This window comes from Aotus nancymaae, unplaced genomic scaffold, assembly GCF_030222135.1.
Source record: "Aotus nancymaae isolate 86718 unplaced genomic scaffold, 86718_ANA_hifiasm-v0.15.2.pri h1tg000002l, whole genome shotgun sequence".
Classification (NCBI taxonomy): Eukaryota; Metazoa; Chordata; class Mammalia; order Primates; family Aotidae; genus Aotus; species Aotus nancymaae.
The window spans coordinates 45,023,299-45,036,665 of NW_026988413.1; the positions used below are offsets into that span (position 1 = coordinate 45,023,299).

The 13,367-nt window shown below is 34.7% G+C and overlaps 1 protein-coding gene across 4 annotated transcripts in view; it reads left to right on the forward strand.

Annotated features, from left to right (window-relative positions):
- The window catches only part of IMMP2L (inner mitochondrial membrane peptidase subunit 2), an 895,580-nt gene that overhangs the window by 265,324 nt on the left and 616,889 nt on the right, over window positions 1-13,367 (forward strand). The window lies entirely within an intron of this gene.

Here is a 13,367-nt window from a genome sequence, read left to right on the forward strand (position 1 = left end):
TTAGAAAATAGACAGAAATGATAAACTAAGGACTAAATTTAGAAAACAGATAGAAATAAAGATATATATATATATAGAGAGAGAATATAATTAGAATATATGTAGAATATAATTAACCAGTTCTTTAAAAATCAGAGAAATTATTTTAACAATGAAAAATAAATTCCAAAGCATAAATTTAAAAAAATATAATGCTACTATATACTGACAATCAATGTAGTCTTCTTCTCGCCTCCCCCATTTGCTGTGGGTAGCAGACTCTTAGTTTTGTTTTTAGTTGTTTTATTTTTCTTTACTCAGCCCAAGCGATAAAGATTGCTTACACCACATTACTTTATTCAGAGAGCTCATAATTACAGTTTCCTAGTCAGTAACCCCTTTTTTGGTTTAAAATTACACACACACACACACACACACACACACACACACACACACACACACACAGAGTCCAGTGTTAATCAGTGTCTCATATATAAAAATAAAAGTACTTTAAATATTTCTGAAAATTTAATGATACAGATACCATATAAAAACAGATTTATGCTAGAAGTTTTTAAATAGACATAATTTTATAGAGATGTTTTAGTTTCACAGAGAAATTAAACAGAATATACAGAGATTTCCCATACCTACCCCCTGTTCCCATACATTCAGAGACTTCCCCATTTATCAATATCCTCCACCAAACTGGCAGATTTGTTACAGTTGATGAATTGACATTGACATATCATCTCTCAAAGTCTGGATTTTACATTAGCATTCACTGTTGATGTTGTACATTCTGTGGCTTTGGACATGTTTATAATAACATGTATCCAGTGCTAGAGTGTATGGAGTACTTTCAGTGCTCTAAAAACCTTTTCTGAATGTATAAATATTTTTTGATAATTAAAATTACGTATATTTACTTCGGAAAATTTAGAAATGTAAAATAGAATGAAGAGAGAAGGAAAAGATGATCATTGCACATATTTTGATATAAATTTTATTTAAAAAAAATCAAAATGATCCCTGCAAATTTGGGCCTTTTTGTACATTTCATGATATTTACAGATTTAATATCAAAATTTGTGATAGTTTCTAGAAGGTATCAACCATCCATTCTGTTTTCCTATTCTTGCTTCTACCACTTTTCCTCAGAAGCTGGTTTACCTAATTATTTTTTGTATAAAGCAGTGCAGATAGAGAACAACAGAATAGAGACCTCATCCAGGTTAGTGATATTCTCATAGGAAAGCTGTTGGTTCTAAGACCTGGTTCTAGGATATGGTTCTTAGCTTCATAGGATCTGAAAGCTGATTCTTCATTATTTTGAAGTTTATTACCTTTTCTGGGATAGACTCACCAAACAAATTTATAAATATATTTTATCTGGTATTACTGATATATAAATCAGAGTGCTAATTTATTAATTTACCATTACAGTTTAGCACTCAGGGAAGTGGATTTCTTTGTAAAACCCTGACGCCAGCTGCTCCCACTGAGCTTTACGCTACTGCTATTCTAGGTTGCTACCAAAATGCCAATCCTTTTCTAATAATTTCGTCTTCTTTCCAGTTCTGCTCGTTCTCCCCTCAGATTCTTTTTTCCTACTCAGCTTCCCACTCTTAACCCTTGCAAGCCTCTGAAGACCCCATTTCAGAGCAAATCAAAAGAAAACAACCTCCCCCATCAAAAAAACAAGACAGTTTTTTTCGTCTATTCGTATACTTGTCAAAGAGTCCTCTTATTTCACTTCCTTTCATCAACTAAAATCTGAAATCTGGAGCCACTTTCTCCAACAAAGAGCCCTCTCTTTTAGGTAGATTATATTTTCAAATTCTTATTTCTGAGACTTTCCTTTGATCAGTGTCATGTAGATCTTTTTTTTAGTGTGTTGGTTTGTTGTTTCTTTTTGTTTTTTGAGGAAAATAGGAAAGGTAAGGTTTAAACTTTCTTAAATTTACCTTCTAATTACACTTTTTAGAGAAACATGGGCCATCTTGATTTTGGACATTGATGTTCAGATGGTTTAATTTCCTCTTTACAGGATACACTGCACACACACACACACTCACACTATATGTGTATGTACATACACCCATACATTATATGTATATATACATCTATATATTGTATATGTGTTATATGTACATGCAGTATATATGTACACATATACACACACACGTATGTATACACACATACGTATGTATACACACATTATATCTATGTATATATACGTACACATTGGCTCACAATATGCTACAAATGGCTGAACATTAATTTTTACTCTTCTCTGTTCATTCTCAGGGTGCTAAGTTCATTTCCATTTGAGTCATGATATTTACTATTGTCCTCTCTCTCCACCTTATCACTATTAGTATGTTTTTGCTGAAAGATAGGAAAAACCTGTCTTTATAGATTCTGTGGCACCTATTTCCTGTAAAAGCTTTAACTGCACATTTTATTTGGACATTGATTTCTCATCTGATGATAGAAATGGCAAGGTTAGCATTTCAGAACTTCTCTTCTGTTAACAACACCGTCATCCTCTCTTTAGTTTAATTCATGATAATAATTCAGACAAGCTTTGACCATTAAATTCTTTTAGGCAGCAGTGTTTCCCAAAGGCCAGTATTCATTATGAATAATTAGTTTCTTCATTTTAGTGTATGAAATTAACAGTATATGGGAATTCATTTTCTTTCTGATGCAATAAACTTTCCACTAATATGTGAGATTAACTTTTATGTTTTTTTCTTTTTCTATACAACTGATGGTTAGAGTATTCAATAGGGTATTCTGTTCAGAGTAAAGTTCTTTTGGGAGGTTTGTGGTTTTAGTAGTTGTTCCTTCAACTCTGTTCCTTCCGTCGCACCCATTTTCTTTTATTGCACAGGAAATGATGAGGACTCGCCAAAAAGCATTTATGAAATCCCTGAAGAACCCTAGTAAAGGTGCTGAGATTGATTTTTTTGTTTCCTTTTTAAAAAATTCACTGAGAAATGTGTGAAGCCCATATCTTTGGGAAGCTTAATATTCAAAAACTGTCAACTCAGTTTTGAAAAATTGCCTTGTTTTTGCCATTATTATTTTTGACAAATGGATCAGGTGTAGTTTCAAAGAACAGGAGAATAAACCTTAAGTTATTTCTTCACAAAAATGAAAGGAGTCTCACAAAATAAAATAAAAGATGCCCTAACTTTGCATAGTCATGATCATAGAAATCAAATCCCAAAGCACTTATAGAGGTAAGTAAAACCACTGCAGAAATAAATAATCAAGATTGCTTCCAAACTGTGAGTATATGTAAATAAACAAAAAACTTGCTTTATGAGATTGAACTTTTAGATTTATTCAGCCAGAGATTCATTGTTCTGATGTCTATGTGATACTCGCTTTGAAGAAAGAGAACATATTCATACTTTATAAATTGCTAATATTTACTAGTTGATATGATGAAATGATCTGTAAATAATACATGCTGCTTTAACTTTTCAGATTTCTGTAATTCCCTTAGAGAAAAAAATATCAAAGCACTTTGAGGGTACTTAGAGAAGAACAAGCCAATATAAGGGGGAAAATGTATACTTAGAAATGCATTTGGGTTTTTAAATATTTGAGTCCTGGGTATCTTTGCAGTTTCAGAATTCCAAATGATATTTGTATGAGTTCATCTTTTGCTTCCTAAAATTTCAAGGATGGGGGCAAAGGAAGCAGTATAATGTGCTTTCTTGGTGCCAGTAGGATACAATGATTGTGAGAAGAAAATTTAGTGACTTTAATATAGGAGGTTCAGGTCACTAGACTCTAGTATAAAGTCAGGGATGTTGTAGCCCTAGAAATTATCTCACAAATGAGTCATATTAAGAAAGTTATCTTTAAGATGTATTCTATGTTTTGTCCTTTCCTTATATGGCAGTATTTTTCCTTGAGACTAAAACTAGAAGTCACCAAAGATATTGGTAACTGTCATAATCTCCATAAGAGAAGCCAAAGAGAAAAGCAAATGATTTAATTCACTACTTTTTCTGTGAGATGACTAATGTTTTGTTAGTAGATGTGTAACCTTGATTTGGTTATTTAACCTCTCTGTGCTTCAGTTTTTTTAAATTTATACAATGGGAGCAGTAATAGCACCTCCTAGGGTTATCATGAATACGGAATGAGTATGCACGCACACACACAGTTATTGAAAGAGAGAGAGAGAGAGCGCACTCTTAGACAAGTGCTATGTATAGGTGTATTTTTGTTATTGCTGTACTTATTATTCATGGCACACTTCATAAATAGGAACGTCAAGCACTATTCTATGTGCTAGTAATACAACGAGGAACAAGGCAGGCAAGGATCCTGTTTATGTGAAACTTGTATTTTGGTTCAGGAGATGAGGGAGTGAATTCAACAGGTAAATAAATGGTAAAAATTTCAGGTGGTGCTAACTGCTATGTAGTGGATTAAACTTGGGTGTTTGTATAGCTTTGATAGTCAAGGAAGTATTTTTTAAGACGGTAACATTTTAGTTGAGAACTGATGACAGAGAGCTAATTTTGTAGGAATCTGGGGCAGGAACATTCCAGTGAAGTTTCTAACTAAGATGTGCCCAGAGAACAAAAGGACTGGTGATGCTAATGGTTACGAACCTGGGCCTGTGCAGTGTGAGATGTGACCTGAGAGGCTGGTGGATCTGATCTGGTTGTAGAGCTCTGTGAGCCTGGATAAGGAGTTAGGATATTGTTCTAATTGTGGCAGGGAACTCTTGAGGTGTTTTTGTTTGTTTGTTTATTAGCATGAAACTGACATGGTGTGATTTACATTTTAAAAACCATTTTGATTAAGACCTACCGTATAGGTATAGTACTCAAGACAATGTGGTATTGGTGGAGGGATAGACACATAGATCAGTGGCATAGAATATGAATCACAGACATGGCCTACACAGATATGGCCAACTTAATTTTTGACAAAGGTGCCAAAGCAGTTCAATGGAGGAAAGTTAGACATTTCAGCAAATGATGCTGGAGAAATTGGACATTCACAGGTAAAATAATGAACTTGACCTAAACGTCATAGCTTCTACAAAAACTAGGTCAAAATGGATCATTGACTTAAATGCAGAATATGAAAGTATAAAACTTAAAAAAAAATAGGGCCAGGTGTGGTTGCTCACGCCTGTAATACCAGCACTTTGGGAGGCCAAGGTGGGCGGATCACGAGGTCCGGAGATGCAGAGCATCCTGGCCAACCTGGTGAAACCCTGTCTCTACTAAAAATACAAAAATTAGCTGGATGTGGTGGCACGTGCCTGTAATCTCAGCTACTTGGGAGGCTGAGGCAGGAGAATCGCTTGAACCAGGGAGTTGGAGGTTGCAGTGAGCCAAGATTACACCACTGCACTCCAGCCTGGTAACAGAGCGAGACTCAGTCTCAAAAAAAAAAAAAAAAATTAGTTTAAATTCCTTAGGATCTAGGGCTAGGCAAAGAGTTCTTAGACTTGACACCAAAAGCATGATCCATAGAAGGAAAGGTTGATAAATTGGGCCTCATTTGTTCTGCAAAAGATTCTTGTTAAGAGAATGGAAAGACAAAAGCTGCGGCCTTCGAGAAAATATTTGCAAATCGTATCTCCTACTATACACACACAAAACCCCCGGTATCTATTATATATAAATAACTCACAAAACTTAACTGCAGAAAATAAACAATTCAATTAGAAAATGAACAAGGACAAGAAGAAACTTTTTACCAAAGAAGATATACAGATGACAAGTAAGCACAATGAAAACATGTGCATCATTAGCCATTGGAAAGATGTAAATTAAAATCACAGTAAGTTATTACTACACACCTGTCAGAATGACTAAAATAAGAAAGTAACAACACCAAGTGCTGGTAAGGATGTGAAGAAACTGGATCACTGATAATATTGTCAATAGGATATACAGAATGGTACAGCCACTCTGGAAAACAGTGTGACAGTTTCTTATGAATCTAAACATGCAGTTACCATGTGACCTAGCAATTACACTCTTGTATCTGTATCTGAGAGAGATGAAAACTTATGTTCAAACAAAAACCTCTGCATGAATGTTCATAGCAATGTTATTGGTGGGTCCAAACTGGCAACGTCCCAGGTGTTCTTCAACTGTCAATGGTTAAATAAATTGTACACATACATACCTAGAATCCTATTCAGCAATGAAAAGGTATGATACATGAAATAATCTGGCTGAATCTCTAGGGAATTTTTCTGCATCAAAGAAAACTGATCTTCAAAGGTCACAAAATGAATGATTAGATTTATATAAGATTCTTGAAATGACAAAATAATGAAATGGTTGTCAGGAGTCAGGACTTGGGGTTGGGGGTGGAAGGAGGTGGTTGTGTCTATGAGGCATCCTTGTGGTGATGGAATTGTTTTGTATTTTGACTGTGTTAATGTTACTATTCTGGTTGTGATTTTGTATTATATTTTTGCAAGGTGTCACTACTGGGAGAATGTGGCTAGAGGGCACATGGGAAATCTCTGTATTATTTCTTACAACTGCATGTGAGCCTACAATTATCTCAAAATAAAAAAATTAAAGAAAAATCCTTTACTTATTATTTTGGCTGATTGGTAGAGAACATATGGCTTCCAGCCCTAGTAATTTTGATTTAACTGGTGGGGTCTGTGTCTTGTACTTTTAGAAAGATCTTCAGGTGAGTCTTCTGTGTAAACAGAATTGAGTACCTCAACAAAGCTGTGAACAAATCTCTGTACTTTTAAGTACAGGATGTTATCCAGGAGTGTTTTAGGTTGTGTGTAATACTTGTTACAGGCATTTCACTCTGCAAGTCTCTGACCTGATCCCAGAGGACCAGTATCACTTTCTCAACTGAGAACCTCTTAACTGAGAATGTCAGAGATATTTATATGTCTATAGACGTCCTAATATTTTTTCCTTCAAAGTAAGTTTTACTCTAATTCCACCCCACTTCCCTAGGGTCTATCCAGCTTTTATTTCAGATGCCTGTTGAAATAATTACTTTCCTTACTTGTAGGTAATTTTGTCAGCAAGGGTGCAGCCACTGTTTGTGCTTGCAGATTGCTATTAGTCGTTTTGTTCTCCTTTATTGTTTAAAATGAGCCTTGGCTGGGCAGTAAATCTTATGTGTGAATAGACCACATGCAAGTATCTTTGTGTGGTAGCTGCAGAATCCTGCCTATTAAAAAAACACAACAAATTCACACATGAGATTCCTCTTTTGTGTGATGCTGCTTATGATCAGGAACTACAGTAAACTAGTACCTCATGAATAAGCTTAATATTTTATTTTTCAAAAGACCCACTTTGTGTCGTTTTTAAGTAGATAATCACACATTTCTTTTTTTTTTTTTTTTTCTGCTTCAGCTATACCTTTAAAGAATTATTTGGGAAAACCCCACTAATAATATTTTTGTATTTGCTCCTGAAAATGCCAAACTCTTTTGTGATTTTTCTAATGGGCCCTGAATTCTGTGTTGCATTTTGAAGATTATTTATTTGATGAGCTCAGCAGAACACCTAGCATGTAGTAGGCATTCAATGATGGTTATTGAGTGAGATTAACAGCTATTTAATGATTACTGCTGTGTACCACCACTGTTTGGTATTCTGGCCAGTTCTATGTTCATGTAGTTTTTAATTTTGTGGTACATTATTTATGCATAATGACAGCTGCCCAAGACTTGTATCATAATATCCCATTTATGAACATGATGGAAACTCTTTCTCAATGTATTTGGTATTTGTCTGTGTGTGTGTTTAACTGTACCCTGACCTGGTTCCTTCTGTCTTTGCCTTTGTCTCTTTCTCTCTTTCTTAAGTCTCCATGACATTGTACACCAGTTATTTATGGTTCTGGTAATTCAAGACAATTAATGAAGTAGGTAGGCTGGTTCTTAAATAAAGTTGGTCCTGATAATTTTGCCTCTTGATAACTTTCTCTCCTTTATGACCTCAAGTGCATAGAATTTGTTTACTCATAGCAGATATTCATTGTCGATCAATATTAACCCTTTTATTTTAGTTTATTACTTTTTTCATCATGCCTGCCTTCTTCTTCCTTCATTGAATATGTATATAAAGTATTTAATATACATCCCTACAATTTGTGCTCCATCAACTTATTTAGATGTATGTATATCCTTGAAAAAAGATGGCTTGCTTTTTTGTTTTTTTTTTTATTTTTGAGACAGAGTCTTGCTCTATCGCCAGGCTGGAGTGCAGTGGTGCGATCTCTGCTCACTGCAGCCTCCGCCTCCTGGTTGAAGCAGTTCTCTTGCCTCAGCCTTCCTAGTAGCTGGGACTACAGGCACGTGCCACCACGCCCAGCTAATTTTTGTATTTTTTAGTAGAGATGGGGTTTGACCATATTGGCCAGGATGGTCTCGATCTCTTGACCTCGTGGTCCACCTGCCTTGGCTTCCCACAGTGCTGGCATTACAGGCGTCAGCCACCATGCCCGGCAAAGATGGCTTTAAAAAAAAAAAATTGTTTTGAGATGGAGTCTTGCTCTGTCACCCAGGCTGCTGGAGTGCAGTGGCACAATCTTGGCTCTGCCTCTGCACCTGCAACCTCTGCCTCCACCTCTGCAACCTCTGCCTCCCTGGTTCAGGTGATTCTCCTGCCTCAGCCTCCCGAGAAGCTAAAACTACAGGCACCTGTCACCACGCCCGGCTAATTTTGTTTTTATTTTTGTTTTTTTTTTTTGCTATTTTTAGTAGAGACTGGGTTTCGCATTGTTGACCAGGCTGGTCTCGAACTCCTGACCTTAGGTAATCTACCCGCCTCAGCCTCCTAAAGTGCTGAGATTACAAGTGTGAGCCACTGCACCTGCCCTGCTGTTTTGTTTCATTATATATTTTTAACAAATACTTACATAGCATTTTCACATCCCCAGACACTGTTTTAAACTTTTAGTAACATTAGTTTATTGAATCCTCACAACAACCCTGTGAGGCAAGTACTCCAATCCCTCTTGGCACAGAAAGATGAAGTAATTTGCCCAAGGGCATGTAGCTCATAAGTATAGAGCCAGGATTTCAACTGAGGCTGTCTGGTTCTAGAGTCCACACCTCCCTGACCAGTATAATAAGCTTCCTCTCCATTAATGCTGAAGTATTGTGCTATAAATCCTGCTTGGTTCTTTCATCCTTTTCCATATTGCCATATGTACATCAAATTCATAATCTTTAATTGCTACTTGATATTCTGTTGTAAACATATACCACATTTTCAACTTTATTGTTATAATATATAATAAGATGACATTTTAAATGTATAGTTTTGTGAGTTTTGTCAAATTAATACATTTTTGTGACCAATATCATAGTCAATATATAGAACATTCCCTTCACCACAAGATGTGAAGGAGTACCCTGATACCTTTTCCCAGTAAATTCTGCTTCTGGCTGCATGAAATCACTGATCTTTCTGTCACAGTGTATTCGTTTTTCCTAAACTAGTTTTGTATAAATGGACTTACACAGTATATACTTTTTGAGTCTGGTTTCTTTGGTTCAGCTTTTTTTTTGAGACTCATTTATGCCTTTGTTTGAATGACTAGTTCATTTCTTTCTGTTTATATGCAGTTTTTCATTTGGGAATATACCACAGTTTGTTTACCCATTCACCTGTTTGTGGTTATTTTGGTTGTTTCCAGTTTTTGACTAGTATGATTAAAGCTGGTATATACATTTATGCACAAGTCATTGTGTTGTCATGTTTTGCTTTCTCTTGGGTAAATATGCAGGAATGGAATTCCTGGGTCTTATGATAAGTATGTGATAACTTTATTTTTAAAACTGCCAAAATGTTTTGCAAAGTGATTATATGACACTGTCATCAGCAACAAATAAGAGTTTGAGTTGTTCATATTTTTGACAACACTTGGAATATTATCAGTCTTTTATTTTTAAGTTGTTTATTGTGAAATAGAGTCATAGTTGCAGAAATAATGCCAAGAGGTCCTATGTTTCCTTCATCCAGTTTTCCCCCAGTGATAATATCTTGTGTAATTTTACAACTGTATCAAAATTAGGGAAGTGATGTTGGTACAATCCACAGACCTTATTCAGATTTCACTAGTTATATATCTGTTCATTTCAGTGTGTATGTATATATAATCCTATGAAATTTGTCACATTTGTAGGTTCATGCAAGCACCACCATAATCAAGATGCAGAACTTTCTCATTATCCCAAAGATTCCTCATGCTAGCTGTTTATATTCTTACTCATTCTTCTTGGCTCCTTTTTCTCCATTTCCTCTCCACTTTCGTGAGCCTTTGGCAACCACAAATCTGTTCTTCTCTATAATTTTGCCATTTAGAGAATATTATATAAATGAAATCATATAGACTATGACCTTTTGAAGTTGGCTTTTTCACTCATTGCAATGCCTTTGATATCCATCTAAGGTGTTGTGTTACATGTATTGATGATTCAGGTTTTTTCCATTTCATTGCTGAGTAGTATGGATATAGCACAGTTTGTTTAACCATTCAGCTAGTAAAAGATGTTTGGATTGTTTTTAACATTTGATTATTACTAACAAGTCTGTTATGAATATCTATGGGCATGCTTTTTTGTGGAGAGTTCCCATTTCTCTGGGATAAATGTTTAGTACTGTGAGTTCTAAGTGTATATGAAGTGTACATTAAGTTTTGTTTTCTATTTTTTTAAAGAAAATGTCAAACCATTCTCCAGAGTGGCTGTATCATTTTATATTCCTACCAGCAAATATATGATCTATATAATTTCTTCATATCCTTACCAGCATTTGAGATTACCATTTTTAAAAAGCTATTCTAACAGTTGTGTAAAAATATCTCATTTTAGTTTTAATTTAGATTTCCTAATTCCCTAATGATGTTGAACATCTTTGTGTGTGCTTATTTGTTATTTTATAACTTCTCTGGTGAAATGTCTATGTCTAGTTTTATCAGTTTTTAATTTTAGTCTTTTTAATTTCATGTATAGGTATTTCACTGTGATTTCAGTTTTTGCTTTTCAGATGAATTATAGGATATGAGCATCTTCTCAAATGTTTATTGATCATCTTTTGGGAAGTATCTGTTGAGATTTTTTGACCCATTTTAATGATGGTTTATTGGTCTTATAAAGTTATGAGTTTTTTACACCTTGATATTAGTCCTTTGTCAGATATGCATATTGCATGTATTTTCTCCTATTGTATAGATGGCCTTTTCATTTTTGAATGATGTATTTGTAAGAGTAGAAGCTTTTCAATTTTATGAATTTCAATGTAGCAGTTTGTTTCTTTCATTGTTAGTGTTTTTTTTAAAAAAACATTATTTCTAATAAATCCTTTCCTACACAGACTTCATAAAAATTTTCTTCTATGTGTTCTGAAAGTTTATAGTTGTAGGTTTTATATTTGGGTCTAAAATCCATTTAGAGTTAATTTTTGTTCGTATGCTGCAATTTTATTATCCAACCTCCTAGTCATTGTTAGTTTGGTTTCATACCATAAATAACACTGACAAAGTATCATTATATATAGCTCCATGTGAATATGTGGAAAAGTGTCTCTAGGTGATAATTGATATATGTATAAATTTTAATTGTGTATGTAAAATGCTATCCACAATGGTTGTACTCATTTATACTCCTGCCAGCATGGCAGGAGAGTTTGGTTGGCTGTTTTGACTTCTTATGAATAATTGCATAATAATATTTTTTTCTTCTTTTTCACCGCTTCCAAACTCATATTTCATATGTATTGTTTGCTGCATGCTTTTCTGTGACAGTTTTGTGACTCTTTTCCAGTTTACTTATTCTAATCTTTTGTGGAAGAGGAACCCTATACTCTTAACCTGTTCAACTTGTGTCTAAACTATGAGTTTATAGTCTATGTATCAAGGCCTTAGGGCCATACTAGAATTTCAGTACTTAAGCTTTGTCATATGTATTTTGCCAACTTACCACTCTTTTGTTTCCTTTTTGGTTCTTATCTGTGCTCCTTGTTTATCATGATACTGCATTGGTAACCTCAGGTAGTATATTAATACATAAAATTCAGTGCCAAATTGTGTGAAGATAATTTTCTAATATAGTTTTGAATACTGTGTAATTTTAGGTGAATATATATACAAGAGATCGTGAAGTGAGTAATAACTTTAGTACCTTGTTACAGATCACACCTTGAAAGTCTCCTGTCAAGTAAAGAACAAAACCATCATGTTATAAATATGCTGCAAAATGTAGTATGAACCTTCACATAGTATCAGAAAATCTTGTATTGAACAGATGTTTCAAGTCCTAAGGACTGCAGTATAAGCCAGTTAAATTTACATAATGATTTCATAGGCTAAAGTATATGGTTATCTTCTCACTTATTGAAAAGTCCACTTATTGCTACATAACACTTAGCTGGGGTAAGAAATACCCTTACTAATCTTCACTCTGAAATACTGACTGAGAAAATTACATGTGAAAATAAAATATTTCTTTTTTTAGTTTTTGCTAAGTCCTTTGAAAATTAATATTAGTTATGGATTATATTTATAGAAACTGCCACTTGCATTAAATGGCGCTTGCATCTGGTGAGCATTATTTCACAGTATCAGCAATTTAGTTTGAGTCTGTTCTTGCCAGTTTTAGTATCAACACTGGAAAACACTAGGAAATCATTGTGAACCATTGACAAGGTCCTAATGGTTTCTTTGCCGTGGTTGCTCAAAATGTGTAATCTTTTCTTCTTGTTTCTCTGATAGATTTGTGTTTAAATTATGTAAACATCTAAAACACGGAAAAGAAGTAGAGCATAAAAATGCTCATCATCAATGGTCATTAGAGAAATGCAAATCAAAACTACATTGAGATGCCATCTCACACCAGTTAGAATGGCTATCATTAAAAAATCTGGAGACAACAGATGATGGAGAGGATGTAGAGAAATAGGAACACTTTTACACTGTTGATGGGAGTGTCAGTTAGTTCAACCATTGTGGAAGACAGTGTGGCGATTCCTCAAGGACCTAGAAATAGAAATACCATTTGACCTAGCAATTCCATTACTGGGTATATATCCAAAGAATTATAAATTGTTCTATTGTAAAGACACATGCACACGTATGTTCATGGTGGCACTGTTTACAATAGCGAAGACCTGGAACCAACCCAAATGTCCACCAACCCAAATGTGACACATATACACCATGGAATACTACACAGCCACAGAAAATGATGAGTTCGTGTCTTTCATAGGGACATGGGTGAATCTAGAAACTATCATTCTCAGCAAACTGACACAAGAACGGGAAACTAAACACCATATGTTATCACTCATAGGTGGGTGTTGAACAGTTAGAACAAGTGGACACAGGGAGGGAAGCATCAC